The sequence below is a fragment of the Chenopodium album genome, chromosome 9 (genome assembly GCF_948465745.1).
Source record: "Chenopodium album chromosome 9, dcCheAlbu1.1, whole genome shotgun sequence".
Taxonomy (NCBI): Eukaryota; Viridiplantae; Streptophyta; class Magnoliopsida; order Caryophyllales; family Amaranthaceae; genus Chenopodium; species Chenopodium album.
The window spans coordinates 37,704,770-37,714,197 of NC_137842.1; the positions used below are offsets into that span (position 1 = coordinate 37,704,770).

At 37.8% G+C, this 9,428-nt stretch overlaps 1 non-coding gene across 1 annotated transcript; it reads right to left on the bottom strand.

The window, feature by feature from the left end:
- Window positions 1-8,935: 8,935 nt before the first annotated feature.
- Window positions 8,936-9,042, bottom strand: LOC145560879 (small nucleolar RNA R71). Its single transcript, XR_014093475.1, has one exon. It is a non-coding gene; the product is annotated as a small nucleolar RNA R71 (small nucleolar RNA).
- Between the last annotated feature and the right edge of the window lie 386 nt (window positions 9,043-9,428).

Here is a 9,428-nt window from a genome sequence, read left to right on the forward strand (position 1 = left end):
ACAACTAATCTAACATCATCATCTAATTAACTAACATCTAAAGAAATCAAGAGTCAACAATATATGAAGAACAACTACACTAATCAAACATTAAACATCAAAATCAATCCAAACAAACAAGAAAATTAAACAAAGCAATGAAATGAGATAAAGTTAAGAATGCTCATTGATAGTAGGGAAGATCTTTAACACAATTGTCACCATTGAATCTTCAACCTCTCAATCACCATTGAAATTCCTCACTTTCTCTCTCTAAAATCTACTCCTAAACTAACCTTACAACTACAGAGAGAAGCTCTCAATTAAGCTATGAATATGATCTAAATCTATAATGAAATTTGCTTCTCAACTTACCCCAAAAATTGGGTTACAATGATATTTATAGAGGGCGCAAAAATAAAAACCGAGCAAGCAAATACCCAGGAAGGGGCGCTCGCGCTGCAGGGGTGGCGTTCCCGCGCCCGTGCTTTGCGCGCCCCCGTCTTTCTGGGTTTCTTCAATCTTTTTGCGACTTTGTGCATTCGCTAAGGTCGCAAGATTATGATGATGATGAACACTAAGAGAGGCAGTCCCAAAAGAACTTGATTGTGGGTTCAACACCCCATCTTTATGAGTGCACGACTTGAGAGCGTAAGAACTAGAACTTGGAGAATCCACTTCCTTGCATCTTGAGCTTTCCAATTACCATGAGCTTGTTCAAAAAACATCTCCCACATTAGTAATTCACCAATATCAAGACCCAAACCTCGTAAAATACCTACAGCCACGAAAATAGAGCAAATAAAGGAGAAAAGAGTAGAAAAACCAACAAAATGCATAAAAGCTACAAAATTAGAGAGGAAAGGTAAAAACAATACCAAATGCATAAAACTAGGCATTTATTGAGCATGAAAGCTATGAAAATAGGAAGAAAACAAGCTAAATGCTCATCAAATGGGTGTTATTTATGACACCCATCAAATACCCCCAAGCATACCTTTTGCTCGTCCTCGAGCAAAACAAAACCAAGGGAGAAATGAAGAGCTTATTCAAACAAACAAAAAGAAGAGAAGAGACAAGAATATACACTAACTCAATTTCGTAGGAATCACAGTCAATTTTAGCAACTAAAGACAAGCCATTTGAACCCCTAGATCGCCTTAGAGGACTAGTGATGCTCTCGTAAAGGTTTCCTAAGTGATTAACCTATAACTCTCATAATAATACAAACAAGGCAAAGCATGAGAAGGAAACCAAAAGAAAAGAAAAGCACACTCATGTTTATGAAAGGAATTTTCCAAATGTACAAGCACAAATGAATGCAAATCTTTCTAAACGAGTAAGGGAGTGCACGTTTCAAGATACCCGAGGTTGATTGAAACATAAATATGCTAAGCATAGGAACTAGAGAAACGCAATCCACTTTCATCCCAAACGGTCTTATTGCGTTCTCCCTACTAGTTTCATATCTTCCCCTAGCGAGCATCTCAAAAGTTCCACGAAGGAACCAGAAAAAGAAATAATTTTTAGGCTACTCGACATCTTGACATTGCATCCCCTCTCCTTTGGCTTTAACACATAATGCCCTCCCTCAGTATATGACTCAACCTCTAGGTCAAAAGGTCTTTCCCAACGGTTGTAACATAAGGGAATGCAAAAAGGGTTAGGGGTAGGCTAAAATTTTAAAATTTGGCGGTATTCCTAATCAGTGAAGCAAATGGTGATCAAACCTTCTCCTCATAACCAAGAAATCGCCAAACAAAAACAAATTAACTCCCCCAAGCTTATTCAAAGCTATACTCACAAACATATATGCAAAAAGCGTAAACGCTTCTCCCCCAAGCTGAAATGAAGCATTGTCCTCAATGCGTAGAAAGGGAGAAAAGAATCACATAAAAATATTTTTGAATTTTCTCATTTTCACCCACTTTTTTTTTTCTTTTTATGCATATATTCAAAGAAATTGTCCTCGCCTCTTTTAACTTTGGACGGCTTTTACAACTTTGCATTTATTATGTTCTTACCTTTTTTAACTTTGGACGACTTTTTCTATTATACATTTTCCATTGTTCACAAATAAAATACACAAAACACAAGCTTGCTTACAAATAGAACCAATATCTAACCTTATATACCAAAAACATGACCATTTGCTTCACAAAAACAAAAAAAGGAACAAAAAGAAACAAAAGGCTCAAAGTTCTAAAGATGTGGATTGAAAAGAAGGGAAAGGCTCAAATAGTTAGCAAGAAGGCAAATGTAAACCCAATGAATTAAAAAGAAAGAAGAAAATCCTAGAAATGAAAAATTACCACCCCAAAAAGTTGCCTTTGTCCTTCCTAGTTGGTTCGGTCTCGTGTTTGAGAATTATGAGTCAAGATTCAAGATTAGGTCCGCAATAGTCAAGGATCCATGCAGCTCATGCAATTATATGTAGAAGACTTGAAAAATAATGAAACTCACATGGATGTAGGAAAGACTCACTATTAGTGTCAATTCGACTATAGGAAGCAACTACCAACATGACATAAAAAGTAGAATCCGGTTTCATGGTCCCACTAGTTCTAACCAACAACCTTAGCATGCTTTATTCTAAAATCAACCAAGAGTACGCTCAAACGGTGCACACCGTTACCATTTAAGAAGAAAAGCATTCAATTATACAAGTCCAAAAGTATTATGTCCAAAGAAAAAACAAAACAAAGACACATTGCAAATTTGCCTTGATAGAAACAAATTTTTTTTTGGAGTTTTTAAAAATAAAGAAACATGGAAAAGCATATACAAAGGTGCATAGAATATATGAATCAACATCCCATCAAACATGATAGAATACCCTCCCTCAATCTTGAATGAGACAATACACTCAAACATAAATCATAGAAACCATTGGAGGGGAAAACAAGGAGAGCAATCCAACAAACCAACATACGTCCAACAAGTCATCATCCACTTGAGAAAGAGCAAGGAAGGATATTACCGGATATTAGGTGGGTGTAAATGCCCGCAAATGACCCAATTAAACCTTTCAAAGCTAATTTCCTCAAGAATTGAACCTTGTCTTCTATATGCTAGCAAAGAAGGAGTCAAACTTCTTTGATTCTTGATCCAAATTGAAGCACCAAAGTATATCAAGTCATTTACCTAGAAAAAGGAATACAAACATTTCCATGAGAGAAAATCTATTCTAAAAAGAAAAGAAAATTAAAGCAATAAAACACGGGTTACTTCTCGAGAAAGGCTTGCTTAAGGTCCAAGCTTGACCGCTCTAGTAAAATAGTATTGCAACGATCGCAAGAGCTTGTCAAATGCACTACTACATATTTCACATGAAAGCAAGTATGCACATGAAAAAAATAAGGCATGCAATAAGCTTAGTGAACACCTATGAGGTTGAGAAGAAGAATTCCAAGAAGAAGAAGGAGAGAAGGGAAAAATAAGAATATAAGAAAAAGGAAGAGAAATAAAAGAAAAAGAAGAAGGCATACTCTTCTCAACAAAATATTTTTTGTTGGAAATCCCACCATTGTCCTCAAAAGTCATCAAAGGAGGCACTTGGGGGACTAAAGGTTCTTCAAGAAGAGAGGATATGAGAAAAGAAGGTAATGACATGGGATAGGAGGGAACAAGATCAAGCTTTCTTGAAAATGAGGTGTAAGGTGAAGAAATGGGAATTGGTTGCTCACTTACACCACTATGCATTGAAACACAATCTCTCTCATCCAATGAACTCACATCTAAAGGGCTCTCCTCCAACTCGTCATTATTCAAATTTAGCTTTTTCTCAATCACATCCTCCTCATAAACTTCACACCCTAAATGAGCTCTCAAAAGCTTTATATCATCATTATGGTTTAAAGGAAGCTCATCCAAGGGTTGAGGGTCAAACTTGGGAGGTAGCTCAAAATAAACATGAGAAGTACAATCTCCCTCTAAAGAGGCCTCACCATTCTCAATGATGAAAAATGTACAAGAGAACGGATCATCAAAGGTGAAAGAGGAAGGCAATGGTTTAAGATTTGAGATAGGAGTTGGAGACTCAACCTACCCAAAACACTTCACTCTCATCTTCAAAATTATCAAAAGTAAGCTCTACCTCCTCAACCTTATCATATGGAACCCCTTCTCTATCAAAATCATCTAAGCTCAAGGCCTCACCCTCAAAGCAACCATGGTCATTATTCAAAGGAGATGGGGTGGAAGAAGATTGATTTTCAAAATTAAAGAATGGAGGAATGAAATTACAATCGAGGGAGGTGGGTGGGGGAATTGACTTATCAATTGGTTTTTTAACACTCAAAACCTCTTGGTCCTCATCACCTTCAAACATCCAATCTCTTATGGAAACTACTTCATCCTTCTCATCCTCACTCTCTTTCCTCACAACTTCTCCACGGTTCAAAAATTACAATGTCCCATCCTCCTTAACTTGAATTAATGTTTCCTCAAAATTAAGAGAAACCAACATTTTTAGTTTCTCTTCAAGTCCATCTAAAAGCTCAATGGAACGAAATTCAAATTTAGAAGGAGGTTCAAAGTGCAAACTCTGTTTTGGAACATCCATCTCCACACCCTTTTCCTCTCTCATAGGATCTCTAACATCCTCCTTGCACACCTTGGAGCTCTCAAAACAATCATTATCATCATCTTCCATATCTACCAGAGTGATAGAAACTTCATTTACATTCATCATCGATGACAATTGATTCTCCATCTCCTCATCCTTCCTAAGAACACCCACATTACTCTCTTCCAACATTTTCACCATTTCCATTTGGCTTCTCATAATCTTCGAAAGTCTCATCTCAATTGGTTCCAAATTAGAATTCATCTCTAATTCTCTCAATGAACCACGAATTTGATTATGAGGAGACTCAAAGCTAGACCCTAAAGATTGGAAAGATGAAGAGCATTGAGGAGTATCATGGGGGAAAGAATTATGTGCAAGCATGGGAGGATCAACCTTAGAGATATGAGTGGCATCATCAAAATGGGGAATGGGGGCACAAGAAGGCATGCAAGATTCATAATTCATGGAATATGGAACATAACAATCATCAATAGAAGCATTTGAATAACTATGACCACGTTCATAACTATCTCTAGAAAACCATACATAAAAGTCCAAAGCATCATCGATTGACAATGCCCGAAATCGACCATTAAACATGCTTTCAACAATGTCTCTAGTTTGCTTAGTCAAATTATGATAACAAATCTCACAAGCCTCCCAACAATCATAACCATGGTAACTAATGAAGTTCTCTAGTCTATTAAAGTACACCAAAAATGGATCATTCTCAAATTGAGGAAACGAGGTATTTCTCATTTTTTATACAAAACAAACAAAAATCAAACAGAAAAGTATATACAAAGACCTAAACTCAAGCAATAAAAAACACTCAAACATAGACACCGTTCCCCGGCAACGGCGCCATTTCAACGAGGGGTGGAACTAGGTCATTGAAACTAATCCTACCTCGGTTAAACTAAATTAATAAAAACTTAACCAACCTAAATACTAGTATAGAGGCAAGTTAAGGGTCGAACCCAAAGGAACGTTAATGTTCAAGCTCTCTCAATTATGCGCCTAAGCTGGGTCGAAGACAAAGATAAAGAGAGAACACTAACAACTAACAAACAAAGGAACCAAACAAATAAAGAACTAGGAACGGGATCAACAAGTAATCATGACAATTGTAACAACTAGGAAACAATATGCAAATCAATGGTTGCGAAGACTAATGGCAAGCTCAATCAAAAGAGTCAACAAGCTATCTCCTAGAGGTCAAACTAGCGCCAACTACGAGAGACTCTAACTAGGAGCATCACTAATCAAGCTCAATCGACAATTGCAAGCTACAAATCAATGGTCCGTATTAATGTAGATTCACAATGCAATCTAGCATAATTCTAAAGGCCTAATCGAATTACACACATGCAAACTTCCATTAATCGATTTAATCTCAACAATTAATCAACATAATTCCCAAATTAAGCATAATCAATCTATCATAGAAGGTTTACCCAATTCCTAGCAAACAACTACACTAACATCATCATCTAATCAACACACAACTAAGGAAATCAAGAATCAACAATCTATGAAGAACAATTACACTAATCAACAATCAAACATCAAAATCAAACCAAACAAATATGAAATCAAACAAAGCAATAAAATGAGATAAAGTTTAGAATGCTCATTGATAATAGAGAAGATCTCCAACACAATTGTCACCATTGAATCTTTAATCTCTCAATCACCATTGAAATTCCTAACTTTCTCTCTCTAAAATCTGCTCCTAAACTAACCCTAAAACTAGAGAGAGAAGCTCTCAACTAAGCTAAGAATATGATAAAAAACAAGAATAATACTTCTTCTCAATTTTTTTCCATAAATCGGGTTACAATGATAATTTTAGAGGGCGCAAAAACCAAACTGAGCAAGCAAATACCCCGGAAGGCGCGCCCGCGCTGCAGGTATGGCGCACGCGCGCCAGCAGGTGGTGCGCTCGTGCCCGTACTTTGCACGCCCGCGTCTTTATGGGTTTCTTTGATCTTTTTGCGGCTTCGTGCGTGATAACTTGTTATTTGATACGAATTTAGAGTGATTTTGAACCTTGTTTACTTAAGTATATTGGCATTTTGGTTCACTTTTACTCTATTTTTGTTCAACTTTTGTGTATCCCTTGTTTCACGGGTTGTTAGTGTTTTTGTTGGGTTTTAGGTTCAAAGACGACCATTTGAGGCATTTGGATGATAAACTGAGGTTAGAAGCCGAAACAATGGAGCAAAACCAAAGAAAAGTGAAGATAAAGGCCTTAGAGAGTCTGCACGGACGTGCAAAGTATGGCACGTCCTTGCAGAAGTGTTCCAGCACGACCAGAAGCTACTGCCTACTGCTTTCAAGGCCTGACGTCGGTGCAAAGCTCAGCACGTCCGTGTCTGATCCTGCACGTCCGTGCAGTTTGCTCAGCCTAAATCAGTTTCAAAACTGATTCTACTGAACAAGGCCTGCACGTCCGTGCAGGATGCCCTGGCCAAAACAGCACCTTCTGCCTCCTAGGTGCACGTCCGTTCCAACCTCAACACGTCCGTGCAGGTATAGCTGCACGTCCGTGCCAACCTCAGCACGTTCGTGCTGACCTGTAGCCGTGCCCGACTCTTGTTTTCTCTGTCCTTTTTATTTGGGGGTCTTTATAAATAACCCCTTGAGCTCATTTGTACGGCATCCAAGTTTTTAGTGCTTCCTCTTAGTTTGCAATTGTAGAAACACAAATATTCCCAAATCATTAGTTAGATTATAATTATTAGCTTGGAAATTTCATTCTCAATCATTGTAGAAGACAAGTTCCACCATTGATATTCAAGTTGAAGCTTCTAGTAACATTTTCTCACTCCTCTCTTCCATTTTAATTGTTTTGATTGTTAATTATCTTGCTTAGTTCTTGTATGCTTAGATTGTTATTCAGCTTAATCTTTAGTTGATTCTTGTTCATGAGTTACTTGAAATCCTTAATTGCTTTAATCTCCATGGATTATGAGTAGCCTAATTTTCTAGGGTTTGGGTAAAACCCTCAATGTAGTCACTAATTACTTGTTGCATGTGTTAATTTGGTAATTGTTGGATGTTAATTAGTTAAGCTTAAGTGGTTTAATTGCTTAGTTCTTGTATATGGCCATTGCTAGAACTATTATCTAAGCTTTCTCAACGAAGGATCGAGAGATGAACTTGAGTTATCTCCTTTATGCTTAATGGACTTGAAATGCCATGAGAATAGGAATTTCCAGTTAAGGGAATGTTTTGTCATCGTGATTATGCTTTAATACTTGTTTTATGCTTTGTAACCACGAGAGTAGGTTGTATTCATGATTCGAGTAATCCCTCTAGCTTGAGAGAGTAGGTGGGTGCTTTAGATGACTTCCCCTATATTATCCCCTCAAATTACCATTGTTTTCTACCTGCTAATTGTGATTTGTGACGAAATTGAGTGGTATATCCCAAGCCCTAGAATTATCTAAATATTGTTAATCATCCCTTAGTATTAGTTGATTTGAATTAGTACATGCTACATAAAGCCAAACCAATTTCGACTTCATTTAGCTTGTTTAAACGGTAGTATGTCGGTGGTTGATTCAACGCCTCTCTTGGGTTCGACCCTTTCTTACCCTTGCTATTAGCTAATGAGATCAAGATAGGACTTTATCTTTGGTAGGCTTGATGAAGGCCTATCAAATTTTGGCGCCGTTGCCGGGGAGGCAAAGTCACATTGAATGTATTATTGTTGAATGAGTCTAAGTGTGTATATGTGTATCATAATTTTTCTTATTTGTTTTTGTATATTTGTGTTTTCAACTTGTGATAGTCATTTCTAACGTTTTTCTTAGCTTTGTTTGACCTTACATGACACGGAAGAGTAAGCAATCACCGCTTATTCCCGTTGATCCAGAGTTAAATAGGACTTTGAGAAACGTGAGGAGGCTTTTGCAAGGCACACCCGAGTTTTCTATTGTATATTCGGGTTCCGATCCGGAGGAAATCTTTGCAACCAACAAAGAAGAAAACATGGGTGATAACAATCCTCCTCCACCATTGTTACGAGATTATGACCACCCCAATGCATTCACACTTCGGAGTGACATATGTCTCCCTACTACGAATGCAAATAATTTTGAGCTTTCACCTTAACTCATCCGTATGATACAAAGTGATCAATTTGGTGGGAGTTCTCATGAGTGTCCTTTTTCTTATTTGGACATTTTCCTCGAATTGTTCACAACCATCAAGCAAAACAACATTACGAAAGAGTTCATCCGTATGCACATGTTTCAATTCTCCCTCCGTGACAAAGCAAAGCATTGGTTGAGAACGGTAGAAGAGGGATCATTGACCACATGGGATGAAGTCACTAGAGTTTTTCTTGGAAAGTATTGTCCACCCGAAAAGACCGCCGAACTAAGAAGGAAAATCACCAATTTCAACCAAGAGATTGATGAAACCTTAAGTGAAGCTTGGGATCGTTTCAAGGACTACACTAGAAAATTCCCACACCATGGTTTCACATCATGGATCATTGTTCAAAGCTTTTATGATGGTCTTACTCCTACTTCAAGGGAAAACCTTGATAACGGGGCCGGTGGTAGCCTTAAAAAGCTATCGGTGGATGATGCATACAAGATGATTGAAGAAGTGGCAAAGCACTATGCATATGGAGGTGATAGACGACAACCTCAAGCAAAGAAGGGCAGAATCCACGACCTTAGTGCAATAGACCGTATTGCATCAAAGTTTGACATGCTAGCTCACAAGCTAGATCAAGCCACGCTTACATCTCCAAGCTCTTCTTCACAACAAGTCATGTCTTGTGAAACTTGTGGAGGAAATGATCACTTGTCCTCCTATTGCAACTCAACTAACCAAGAGCAAGCTGCGGCTATTGGGCAAA